Source organism: Podarcis bocagei (assembly GCF_964188305.1).
Source record: "Podarcis bocagei genome assembly, chromosome: 3".
Lineage (NCBI taxonomy): Eukaryota > Metazoa > Chordata > Lepidosauria > Squamata > Lacertidae > Podarcis > Podarcis bocagei.
The window spans coordinates 94,706,566-94,720,406 of record NC_138127.1 but is presented as its reverse complement, the minus strand read 5'-3'; the positions used below and the strand labels follow the sequence as shown (position 1 = coordinate 94,720,406).

The window sequence follows — 13,841 nt, the reverse complement described above, 5'->3', positions numbered from 1 at the left end:
ATCTTTATGAAGTGAGTTTGTCTATCTGCTCCATATCTGTAAGCGGATTATTTGTACAAGTGTACAATCTGCCCCCTTCAAAAAGTACTGCATATATACTTGTGTGTAGAACCCAAGAAGAACAGGCAGAGGTACCCAAGTGTTGAGAACCAGGTACAACTTTCCATGAGCTCAGCAAGCTATTTTTATACAGTGCCCAAGGGCAACCTGAACAGGAGAGAGAGAGAGAGCGCTAGGCGAGGAGGAGTAACAGGCAAATGGAGACCATCAGGAAGATAAGAGAGAAATTAAAAGGCGAAGCAAAGGGCAAGGGTGGATTCTTGAGTTCGTCATCAGTGTAAGCAAAGCATGATCATTGTCTGCTAGACAGAGGAAACTATTACTCATATTATTTGGTCACACAGAAACAACACACACTTTTTTCATGACACATTTTCTCATAAAAACTGAACAAGAGCCTGTTGGATCAGGTCATTGGCCCATCGAGTCCAGTATCCTGTTCTCACAGTGGTCAGCTAAATGCCCGTGGCAAACTGCCAGCCAGCCCCATGCATGAGAGAACTCCAGTGGTTTCCAATAACCGGTCTTCCTAAGTTTACTGGATGTAAAATGTATAAAAAGGTAAAGGACCCCTGACAGTTATATCCAGTCGCAAACGATTCTGGGGTTGCAGCACTCATCTCGCTTTACTGGCCGAGGGAGCTGGTGTTTTGTCTGCAGACGGTTTTTCCGGGTCATGTAGCCAGCATGACTAACCCGCTTCTGGCGAAACCAGAGCAGCACACGGAAACGCCATTTACCTTCCCGCCGGAGTGGTACCTATTTATCTACTTTGACATGTTTTCGAACTGCTAGGTTGGCAGGAGCTGGAACCGAGCAACAGGAGCTCACCCCATCACAGGGATTCGAACCGGCGACCTTCCGATTGGCAAGCCCAAGAGACTCAGTGGTTTAGACCACAGCGCTACCCGCATCCCGGCTTAAAATGTATACTGGATGTAAAATAAGTATACTGGATGTAAAATATCCCAGGTTCAATTCATACTAGAGCTGCAGCTCCTCACTGACATGTGGCTGTGACCATCACAGCAACTGGGGAGAAAAGGCTGTGAGCAGACAGGCAGCTATAGCTGTTCCTGAGCCTCACCTGTGTGATGTAGATCTCTGCCTGCTCCCAGACCCAGAGCATGGAGTTCTAGGATGCACATAGGTCATGGCTAGGCAGCCCATGGTGCTTTTTTCCTACATAAAGTAGTGCTGGTACTCACCATGAAGTTGTTCCAGTAAGTGCCACACTTTTTAACAACAACAAAAAGAGTTTCTGGTACTGCGTATCCATGAATACCCCATTAAAAAAGCACTGCTAATACCCAGTCATATTTAAGCTATTGAAAGAGATTAGAGAACAGCAATAATGTGAGCATGCCTTACATGCCCAGGAGAACCCTCCTTACAACATATTTATTTCTATTCCCCTCCCATAGAACTGTAATTTGACTGTGAGACCTTTCCTTGACATTGGTTTTGTTTTTGCTTTCCTGTAACTGTTGAATTGTGTTCTGTTTTCCTTGTTGCAGTTGGTTGGATTTATATTCATACTCATTTTATTGTACCATTGTGTATTTTAATAGGAAAGCAATGTATGTATTATTTCTCAATAATAATAATAATGATGATGATGATGAATTAATGCTCTAATAGGGTCTCTATCAGGTTCACTTCCTTTAGTGGAAGAATCTGCAAGCTTTTGAGCTACCAGTAACTCTTTTCTAGGTTTGATGAACAGTTCTATATTAGTCAAATGTTTGCATAGTCTCCCAACAAAAACACCTCCATCTAATACAATACATGACTTAATCTCTCTCTCTTTTATTTGGTCTGCCCATTGACTGTATCCTGCTCAGTACTTAATATTTGCAGCATCCATTTATTCTTCTTGGTAGGGAATATCTATTCTGCACCACTTCGTTGCCAGGTTCATGCCCTCCCTAGGGAGTTATCTGGCAGCAGTAGCCAAACACTGGTCTGAAATTAGTCATGCATTTAGAACTGTAGCTTTAGCAGTAGTGTTGCTCCCAGAGGGAGAGGTGTGCTATTCCATTTTTTTTTTTACAACAGAGAGCAGATAAAAAATAGTAACTGGAAAGCACACGTGATGAAGTTGCTTGCCTGGCCAACTTCATTAGTATTAGCACATGTCCAGAGATTGACATTGTGCCCCCCTCTGCCTGTAAATTTTGTCTCCATTTGAAATTTCCCTTTACTCCTTGTTGGGAAGAGGGCTGTTGTATTCAAGTCCTGCTGGCTGGGTTCCCATAGTCATGTGAGTGTGAGTTGATCAAGATGCCGGACTATGATGGATCTTTGGCAGGGCTTTTCTTATATTCTTATGTCCTTTTAAGTAACCACTTTCTGGCTTCTCCCCAAGCATGCCTGCCTTGCGGACAACATGTGGTCTGTTCTGCTTCTTGATGTGATCCTCCAGCCTGCCCTGGGGCTACAACTCCCAAATTCAAACCTCTGAACTTTACTTTTTTGCTTGTCACTTGCTTCCATCCAGTTTTCCAGGATTCTTAATAATTTCTAGTCTGGAATTTATCCATTCCTTCTGCATTCCAGTTGACCTGCTCTTGCCTCATCGCACCATTAAGGGGGAAGTTCTCCTTCACAAATCCTATGGAACTGACTGGGGGCAAGAGCACAGTTGCACTCCTATTCATTCCAATGGACTTTGCAAAGGACTTTTCAGTGGATTTTGCCCTGAATGCACAACTTGGATCTTAATCTAAATTTACATGGGTAGGCAAACTAAGGCCTGGGGGCTGGATCCAACCTAATCGCCTTCTCAATACAGACCGCGGACGGTCCGGGAATCAGCGTGTTTTTACATGAGTAGAATGTGTCCTTCTATTTAAAACGCATCTCTGGGTTATTTGTGGGGCATAGGAATTTATTCCCCCCCCCAAAAAAAAGTATAGTCCGGCCCCCCCACAAGGTCTGAGGGACAGCGGACCGGCCCCGTGCTGAAAAAGTTTGCTGATCTAAAAGGAACTGTACACATATATTCTCATGGCAATGTCTTACTCGTGCTTTGGCAATTTAGTACTAAAACGAGCAGCAGAACTCATTGCTTGCATATTATTATCAACAAGACGTATTTACAGAACATGTTGCATTTCAACATGGTAGCTTAACAAGTTGAAACACAGCCACCAGCTCTATTCATGCTCCTGAGTGTACAGGACTTTTGTGATAGCAATCTTTTCTGCTTCCTCTCATGATACGGTATGAGTCACTAAAGTCACTTTTGTGACCTGTTAAGAAGTGCACACCTACCCCTTCCTAAAATGTCCAGTATGAGAGTTCACATTGACTTAAGCATTGTCTTCTCAAAAGCAGACAAACAACATTCTTCATAAGAGTAAACATTCCACATAGGCATCACCAAACGTGCTGCAAAATGACATGCTTAGAAGGAGAAGAACTACCTTCGAAGTTGCATCTTGTAGTAAAGTCATAAAATTGTGTGAGAGAGATGGAGGGCCTGTCAATACACAGGTCTGTGGCTTTAATTCAAGTTTGCTGTGAATATGTCAACCGCTTACTGACAGAAGCAATTAAATAAACCCATGCCCTTGCTTTTTCATCTCACTTCAGGTTCTGGGTAATCACTTCATTGTACTAAAACTGAGGAGGACTAAATACAAAGAACAGTTTTCTGAAAATAACTTATTTCATAAAGATTCTCACTTAAAAAATATCTGATGGGCTACTAGCTGGAATGACAAACACATTGGTTGTATGTTGCTCCGGAATTTTTACTAGGAGATTTACACAATTTTCTTGAACCAAAACTAAGAAGCAGATTTGTGTTGGGTTGCCAGACCATTAAAATGTTCTTGGGAACAATATATAAGTTTATAAAGCTTCAAGTGAAGAACTCAAACTATTATCTTTATTCTGTCGTGCGTGTGAAAATGACCATGGAGATTCCTTCTGTGTCCATATATGGTGTTGTCTCTTTCACTTCCCAGCTGCTGTTTTCTCCCATCTTGGCTTCGGGCAGAACTGAATATCGAAGTTTCTCAGAGGTCTTATCTCTCCGTTCCTCGCTTCGATGTCTCAGAACAGGCAACATTCTGCTAGAAACCATTCTGTCACAGATCTTCACCATTTCCCCCTCTTCCTAGGAAAAGGTGGGCAGTTTTCGTACGTGCTGAAGATTTAATACTCCTTTCCAACTCCCATAATCTCTGCAGCATTCTTATCACAGCCCCCCAATTCTTTTCCTTCCAGCAAGATATTTATGCCCCAATTAAACTTTATCTTAGATTACATTCTGTCAGTAGCACCCACAAATCTCAGTCTCTTTTTCCTTGTCTGTTGTTTTTAAACAGAGGTGAGAGAAATTACTATGTCTTTCCAACACAGTCCTATTTGAGCTTCCTCTCCCCCTCCGTCCTTCATTTCAGATCACACACAGTTTCCATTTTTGCTTGTTAATATCAATACTACTCCAACATCACTTCCTCACTTGTAAATATATTTTTATCTTATATTCCGGAGAGGGTTGCTGAATCACAAATATATAAAAGAAACTTAGAATAAACAAACCATGGGCTTCCCTCTCCCCAAACGACCCTCACGCCGAATAAATTCTTATCTTAATTCAAACCTTTGATCCATGTAGCTGGCATATTCAGCAGTACGTTGTTGCAACCCTTTCCCATCACATGCCGGTAATTTAAAGCCAATTAAAGATCCAATTAAACAGAGAACCTGGGGGGAATTTGGTATCCTTGTTTTTTGTTTGGCAATGATCCCCTGCTGTCATGGGGGCTGCCTATACAGGTGAGACCGGGAGCCCTTTATAGGGAAGTTTTTTAATGTTTAATGTTGTATTGTGTTTTTATATATGTTGGAAGCTGCCCAGGGTGGCTGGGGCAACCCAGTCAGATGGGTGGGGTAATAATAATAATAATAATAATAATAATAATAATAATAATAATGGAATAGGATGTCCCTATTTTTATCAGAGAAATGTTGGAGGGTATGGAATTAAGTAGCAGTAATAAGTTTCCCTTGTAACAAATACATGGGGCAAAATGTATAGTCCATGTGCATGATATTGCATTTCTCTTTCAGGCATCCTAAGAAAAGCAAAGAGCTACTTGGAGGTTATATTTAAGAAAGCGTCTTAATTTTCTAGTGCCTCTGGTCTAGCGAACAGAGTGGCATCACCAAGAATGCAAAAATTGATCACTAAAATCTCAGTTCAATATATCCACCTTATAGGAAGGAATACGTTATTGCACCAAGGAGTGTTTAAAGTTTAGCCAAACAATTGCTCTTCTGGGCTTGACTAAAATTTCTTAGGAGAAATGTTACTCATTTTCTGTGAGCACTATTGCACCACCCAAGAATTCCCCAAATATATGTAGCAAGTTAAGTCTTGTTATTCTGGATAAATAAAGGTAGCAGTTGGGGTGGAATCCAGTTCAAAGAAAGCAAAATCCCACACCTTTCTGTATCGCAAGACAAACAAGCTTTTGTGTGTCATCAGCCTAAAGCTTACTTAAACCCTTGTTTAAATTTATAAGGAAAGTACAGACTCAAGCTTGACTGAGAGTCAAATACTTGAACAGAAGCAAAGTATGACGATGACCCTCTGGTTTCTGTACATGCTCAGAGTTCTTCACTGCTGCAGCTTGTATGCAACTGTCAAGAAAACAAAAACCAGCTAAGGCAGGAGGAGGAATCAAAGGAAATAAACATAAACGAAAAGGGTGAGTACTACCATGGCTCCTGCTTTTTTCAACAAGAAAGGTATTTCTGGTGAACTGTATGCCCCACTTTCCTATAACTATTGTGCCTGTAGCAAAGGAGCCCTCTATATAGCAGAGACTCTCTGTTCACTTTCTAGTCGGTTTCTGTGGCTTTCCAGACTTCTCCCAGAACAGAAATATGTTGGAATTAGAATGCAGAAGTGTCTACTGCGGTGAACAGAATGTAGAAGTGTTTTTCGGGGGGCAGGGGAAGCGGCAAAAATGCACACTTTCACATGCCAAAAATCTTGCACAACACACAGACACAGACCACAGCATTCTTCTAGAACACAAGCTAAAATGCAAATATGTGTGATGGTATAGTGTACAATGAATACAACCATCATTCACTGGGGACATGAAATCACTGGAATTAAGACACTAGCTGCAGAAACGATTCCTTCAGCTCTCTTTCGACACTGTTAAAAGTGCAATTTCAGCAACCAACAGTGGCAGCACCTGGAGTGCTAGGTTACATATGATAATAAAAGAAAACACTACGTTTTAAGCAGGGTATGGGGGCAGGATACAGTAGAAGTATCCGACATGCAAGTCCTTTTCTAGGTTTTGCATGGGTAGGTCCAAGGTTGATCATTTGATACAGAGTTTGTGGCTGAGGGGTGGAGGCAGGACCCAGCTGCTGTTCTGAAAGCCCCAGGTAACGTTCAGCAACCGTTGAGCCTTCTTGCTGATCTGAGTCTGTTGGGGCAGTAGTGTATAAAACATGTTCCACAAATCATGATTTGCACTTGCCAAGAGCTGAGTCAGCCAGGTCTGTGGTTTTAACAGGCGATAAACCAGTAAGATAAAGTGGAATTCTATAGGAGGTTAAATCTCTTATTTATATTGAATCATTGATTTATATTGAATCATTGATTTTACTGTTTGTAAAATATTGGACGAAGCAGATATAGATTTGAAGTTTACAAAAAGAACACAAATAGAAAACAGGAGGGGTAAGAGAGGAGAAAAACAAAAGGAGGAGATGCTACATGACTCTTCCCATCCCTTTTGAGGGCAAGAAGCTAGCAACCACAGCAACAAGAATTTCCCTATGGTAACAGCAGTCACGAAATTAAAAGACGCTTGCTTCTTGGGAGAAAAGCAATGACAAACCTAGATAGCATCTTAAAAAGCAGAGGCATCACCTTGCCAACAAAGGTCCGTATAGTTAAAGCTATGGTTTTCCCAGAAGTGATGTATGGAAGTGAGAGCTGGACCATAAAGAAGGCTGATCGCCGAAGAATTGATGCTTTTGAATTATGGTGCTGGAGGAGACTCTTGAGAGTCCCATTGACTGCAAGAAGATCAAACCTATCCATTCTGAAGGAAATCATCCCTGAGTGCTCACTGGAACAACAGATCCTGAAGCTGAGGCTCCAATACCTCATGAGAAGAGAAGACTCCCTGGAAAAGACCCTGATGTTGGGAAAGATGGAGGGCACAAGGAGAAGGGGACGACAGAGGTCGAGATGGTTGGACAGTGTTCTCGAAGCTACCAACATGAGTTTGACCAAACTGCGGGAGGCAGTGGAAGGCAGGAGTACCTGGTGTGCTCTGGTCCATGGGGTCACAAAGAGTCAGACATGACTAAACAACTAAACAACAAAGGAAAACAAAAAAAAAATGGTGGGAATGTAATTCAGAGCCAAGGTTAGGGAGGAAAAATAGAGCTCCAAAGATAGATTGTTGTTCATTTAATCAAGAGCAATCCCCCTCCTCAAATCAAAAGGTTTTTATTTCATGAATCTAACCAATTCACTGACTAAATGTCAGAACTCTTATTGCGTACCCTCCAAAATATTGGAAGGGCAAATCAGGACATGACCCTCCCCGCCACTGCAAGGCCCACCAAGGCCACAAACGTTCTTCAGGAAGCTGGTGCTGCACTTCTGGAGGTGCAGCCCAGCTTTCTGAAGTATGGCGGTAGCCATGGTGGAGGCCACAGTGGCAGCAGCAGAACATCCGGGATCCGCTCCCGGCTTCTGTGAATCCAAGATGTCCCTCTCAAAGCAGGACAATTGGCTGGTATGTCATTGTTCCCACCATCCTAGACAATGAGTGGGATTCAGCATCAAGCAATGATGGATATGTTTCCGCTTCCCAGAGGGAATGTGCCATGTCCTCCAGACTTGCTATGTTCTGGAGGTTTTCCTGACACCCACCCACACCCACCACAATAACTTATTTCAGGAGGGGGGAAAGTGTTAATACTTGGGCAGGGCTTCCACTGACAGGACTCATTAGCACCGAAAGCTGCCAAACGTGCTTCTGGGCGCAGTGTCCTCCAGAAGCAATAGAGGCAGCTCCTTGGGTATGCACTGGCTGAAGAATTTGTAGTGCTTCCTTTCGCCTAGATTGCCCTCTTGAACAAAAGAGTCAGGATATCCCACCTACTCAGGGCACTGTTGGGATGTGTCCGGGGAGACGGGGGCATTTGGCAGGCCCCCAGCTGGCTCCAGCCACCGGCCGGCAGCCGGGCGAACTCCGGTACTCGGAACAGCATCAATCAGCGACTCGAGCCTCCAAACCCTTTGGAGACTGAGCACGCTCTTATCAGCAGATTGAATAAATCTCCACAAGGGAAGTGGCGGACAGAGACATGTGTAGGCATGATTTACAGGCATTATTCAGCATAGCTCAGGAACAAAGGAAAAAACATGTCTGCTTCCCTTCGTGTCCAAGCAAACAGCAGTACAGCAAAAGCAATATACAACGGAAGTTCCCAGCAGACTGTGCTGGAAGTAAACAGACATGTGACATACAATAACTCCACATATCTGTTCCTCTTAAGGCGGAACAGAACATCAATATCCTAACAGGCACTAGCGCCCTCAGTGGTGCTTTCTTTTCATGAAGCCATTTGGGGCCAAATGAGGGGAGAGACTCCATCAGGCAAGGCCTCCTTCCACCTGCCTTGCCCCACCCTCTGCTTCTCAGTGTGTATTGTATTGTTTTATGTACTGTGGGCTTGCCGTTGTTTTATTGATGATAGTTTAGATATTATTGTAACTGTTGAGTGGATTTCTGTTTAACTTTAAATGTTGATATTATTATTTTATACTATTCTAATGATTGTTGAATGTTACTTTTTTGATGGAGGTTGCCTATTTTAAAGTTATGTTTTATTATCACATTTTTGTATTGCATTAGATTGTTATAAAATGTACATTTTTTGTTTCTTCAGCTTGTAAACCGCCTTGAGTATTGTAAGATAGAAAGGCAGTATACAAATTAAAAATGATGATGAAATGTGCTGGCCTCCTGAAGCAAGGTCCTTCAGCATAGTTAACTGGCTGCCTTTGCTCTAAGGACGTTTGGATTCCCGAGGGCCAGTTCTCTCCTGTGCAAGTGTGATTCACTTAATGTTTACCCAACACTGGGTATTTGCCATCCGAAGGCTGGGACGGTTGTTGTTGGCATCCGTCTGTCTCGTGGGACAATGGAGTGCGCCTCCGGGGGTGAAGTCAGAGCACTGTGCTAGCAGCACCAAAGTGACCTCACCAGGGCGCAAGCCTGGGCAGTGTGTATGGAGGTCCTGGACTGCCCAGACAAGACTCCCTTCTCAGCCTCGTTGATGTGGTCCAAAGGAAAGCAGAGCAAGACATTTGGCACCAGCTTGGCTGCAAGAGTTGCCTAAATGGCATGAACGGACTGCACTGAAAAATACCATAGTTGTTTTGGTAACACGGAAATTAGAAGTCTCTGTTGGGCAAGGTCTTTTTGATGGATCATTCATATGTGGCTATCACACAGTCAACGCTTGAGGAATATGCATGGGATAGTTAGCATTCTGGTGTACCTATTCTTGTTCAGTTACCAGAAAAGATACTATGTTAAGGTGCGGCAGCATAAAAGAGAAAAAGGGCAGTGGCAACATTGCCCCACCTTGCTGTTTGGCAGTTGCTAAATGGACTTTGACTGCAGCCGTTGAGTTTCCTTTTACACACCCGACACTGCAGGCTTTATTGTATTGGCTTGGGTGGAAGGCACTTTTTATGGACTATGGTGCATGTATGTATCATAAGAGCTGTCCTACCCACTATACGACAATGAACTGCTCAGTTCTCAGAAAATGAAAAGAATCTGCACTAAGCACTGAGCAAGCATTGGCTGCTTTAACTCACAGACTGTATTTTGCTGTTGCCACACCTGGATGCATGCTTGTAAAAGAAAAAAATAAATCTAAACCTTCAGGAAACCCCATATTCTGGACAAAGGGATACTTGGGAAAACAGGTGATAAATTATTACAAAGTCTGTAGTATGTAGGCTGGGGTGTGTGTGTGTGTGTGTGTGTGTGTGTGTGTAGTTTATAGTGAACTTACCTGATGTGTTTGCAGAGTTGGACATTCTTTTGAGCATGGAGCAGTTTTGCAAAGAAAGGTGTTTTGATTTGCCTTTTTAATGGCACAGTGCCTCCTTTGTCTTTAGCGTGTAGTTAAAAACAAATTCAGCAAAAAAGCTTTTTCTGGCATGAGGAGGAAACAATGGGGAAGAGAAGGAGGTTTCCTCTCCTACATTTTTGCTTGTCCCAGTGTTAAAGACATGCCTTGCTAAAAAAAAAGGGGGGGGGTTGGTACTTGCACAAACCAAGCACTTGTTCCTTCCCCCACTCATTTTATTAGAAATTTCTAGCCACAAAAGCATCATCATGCCTTTAAGATCTTTTGTAAGCTTTAAAATTGGCATCCACATTGGCAAATCTTCCAAACACTGTCCCAGCTCCTGCCAACCTAGCAGTTTGAAAGCACACCAGTGCAAGTAGATAAATAGGTACTGCTATGGCAGGCAGGTAAACAGTGTTTTCATGCACTCTGGCTTCCGTTGCGGTGTCCTGTTGCACCAGAAGTGGTTTAGTCATGCTGACCACATGACCCGGAAAGCTGTCTGTGGACAAACACCGGCTTCCTCGGCCCGAAAGCGAGATGAGTGCCGCAACTTCATAGTTGCCTTTGTCTGGACTTAACTGTCCAGGGCTCCTTTACCTTTACCTTTTTTATATCCATAATACAGTACAAAAAGAAGTAGTTTTCATCAGCCATCAAGGACACTGAAGATCCCTCCTCTGTCTTGCCTGCTATCATCTTTTAAAACCACGGACAAGACTGATTCAAGTTGCAATCCAAACCCCTGATCCACCACATTAGGAAGGGGATTGGATGGGCAGAGGTTCCCCTCACCATCACTGCCACACCCAAAACAGTTCAACTGCTTCCATTATTCTCCAGCTTGCTAAAGGGGTAGGCAGAAGTACTGCCTGCGGGATTCCTATTGAGGTAGCCAGTGGAATGTTCTAACACAGTGTTCCAGGGATGAGGAAGGCTAGTGGCCAAGCTGGTCCCGAATCCACGGAACCTGAGCTGGTGCCACTGCTGTCATTTGAGCAGTTTTACCTGCCTTCCGCTGCAGGGGTGCCGATGCAGCAGTGGCTACACCACTCTGTCACAAGCCCTGGTTCCCTGCAGATGGTTTGGATTGCACAGGTAACTCTTGGCCAATGCAGTTGCGGCTTGTGGAGTTCACATCCTGCCCCCAAAAGCCACTTGGAAAGACAAACATTCTGTCTTGCGGGTACTAAAGGCACAGGAGTGTTGTCAAAGAAAAAGTGGCAACGCTGCCTCTAGCTTGGGAAACGTGAAATTGCTTTGTGTAGAAACTCCTTTTCAGAAGGGGAAGTTGAGTTCCGGGTGGTGACTCATGAGTCACAGAAGTCTGGCTGAATTTCCCAGGGGAATCACAGAGGAGGAGCTCCTCCTTTGGAGCCTCTCTGTTTGCGGGAAGCTCACTAGTGCCACATACTGAGTAACTATTGTTCTTAGCAATTGGATGCATAAAGTGTGCATTTCAAAAGGCAAGAAAACAAGAGCACTGCTGGATCAGAGCAAAGGTCCATATAGGTGGACTGCAATCCTAATTACGCACACTATAGATGCAAATAAAACTGCCAATATCATGAAACTTTCCTAAATATCCTTAGCACAAAATTTGCCTTTATTTTTTAGTGCCACTGGCTCAGCATTTTCACTGAGCTATCTACTGTGCTCCAAAGATCCTTTCCCTAGTTAGTCACAATTAGCTCACGCCCCATCAAGGAATGCTTAGATTAGAATTCTGTTTGCCCCAGTGACTTCACTTTACACTTTCTGACTTACATCAAACCACATAACCCTGGAGGAAGAGATTGTTTGGCTTGTGCTGTCAACATTGCTCTAATACAAACCATAACAATTAATCGCAAATCCTCTGGATATACACTTTTCTTTTCTTGCAGTGTAATCTTGAACAAACATCTCAACCCTGTTCAAAATTTTGCTCCCCTAATCTAATGCCTTCATCTGCCTCAGCTGCAGCAAAACCTGCCTATCTGGTATCAGTCTCTACAGCCACAGTAGCTGTGATAACTCTCCAACGGTTTGACTTCAACCCTGAAGGTGCAATCCTCCATTGTTTCCTGAGACAGACGGATGCCAACCAGTCTTTAGAATAGAGGTGTATGTACGTGCTTAATGCTCATTTGCTGCCTGCATATTTGCAGCACTTGTAACTTCTGTTTTCATGTCCATGTAATAAACTGAACTTTACTGCTTCCTATTGTGACATATACTTGATCCGGGTATACGTATAAGGGTTAAAGGTAAGCATACATTTTTATCAAAAGCACTATGACCTTTTATCAAAAGGTTCCTTTCTTCTAACGGCTGTACACTGAATTCATGCATGTGACAGACAAGCATGTGGACTGAGATGCACATCTCTTAACAATACTTTGTGTCACAGCACTCAAAAGGTGTATTGCACATGGATATCTCCAAAATACATGGCAGATGCACAGGAATCATTTAGCAAAACACAAATTGAAAATCCATACATGTGGAATTTCCTGACCGGTAGTCCCAATTCCAATGGGTAGCTTAGAAAGTGAGCCGCAAGCCTCCTACAAAATCTAATTTTAAATTGTCTCGTAACAAACTGCAGGAAACATGTCCATGCACACTCCGAAGCCAGACCTCTCTACAGCCAAGGAGAGCAGCATGCTTTCTCCTATTGCAATGAGCCAGTGTTCTTTGCCCGACAAAGCCGTTTCGCCTACCATAGAAACTTACTGCAGCTATATTATCAATAATTAATCCCAATGGAGGATGAATCATGAAGGAGCAGCTGACTGCAAAGTGTGGCGTTTGCTTTCTTGCTGCGACGACTGAAGAGGAACAGAGTTGTCTTAAGCTAGGGCTGAGAGACATCTTAAGGGACTGCCAAATGCAGAAATCACAAAGAACAAGACTAGTTATTTCTCAAGTTTCTAATACTTGGCGCACTATTGCTTTTTCTGGATTAAAAATAGAGATACTATATGAACGAGAGATATTTTTCTATTTTCTCTGAGCAGATAGGGGGTCCTTGAAATTTCAGGACAGGACAGGTATAGACCGCTATCATTCTGCCCTCCCTTTTTAATCAGTTAGCAAAGGCTTAGGCATGGAACTTAATACCACAATTCATCCCCTTTCACTATGTCCAGAACCTAAGTGGATTGGGCCCTGAACATTTGGAGATAACTTTCGCACGCTTACTCTGAATAGACTGAGCTACCGATTAACTACCTTTTCAAAAAAGAAAACCGGATGTAAGGTAGGACCTAGAAACTCCCCTGAAATAATTGTACACTATGCTTATGCGTTTCAAGTACACTGGGGCTGTATGCTGTTGAAATGTAGATACCAAAATATCTGAAAATGTACTTAGTTCAGAAAAAACTTCCATAAGGTATTTTTTTATATGATAACAGCAAAACCTTTACATGCTAAATAAAAGATATATGGAATACCCCAGCTTAGAGATTGGCTTGTTAAGTTATAGAATTCAACAATTATCAATAAACTAAAATGGGTGTCTTTTGGGTAAAGGTAGGCAGCAGCAGAGTTGAGCAGGAATGATAATTTTTAAGAAAATACTGGAATACCGAGTGTAGTTTATGGTAATCCATTTTCTTTAATAAAATTTGAAGGTAATAATG

The 13,841-nt window shown here is 42.8% G+C and overlaps 1 long non-coding RNA gene across 7 annotated transcripts in view; it reads left to right on the top strand.

Annotated features, from left to right (window-relative positions):
* The window catches only part of LOC308584178, a 33,659-nt gene extending 20,216 nt beyond the window's left edge, over nt 1-13,443 (top strand). For 2 of the 7 annotated variants that reach the window (XR_014006579.1, XR_014006584.1), the window contains exons 5-6: nt 4,035-5,786; nt 12,099-13,443. This is a non-coding gene — a long non-coding RNA (uncharacterized lncRNA). Of the gene's footprint in view, nt 1-4,034; nt 5,787-9,137; nt 10,064-12,098 lie in introns of all 7 variants that reach the window. The other 5 variants (XR_014006580.1, XR_014006581.1, XR_014006585.1 and 2 more) reach the window with 5 other exon arrangements.
* The last annotated feature ends 398 nt before the right edge of the window (nt 13,444-13,841 follow it).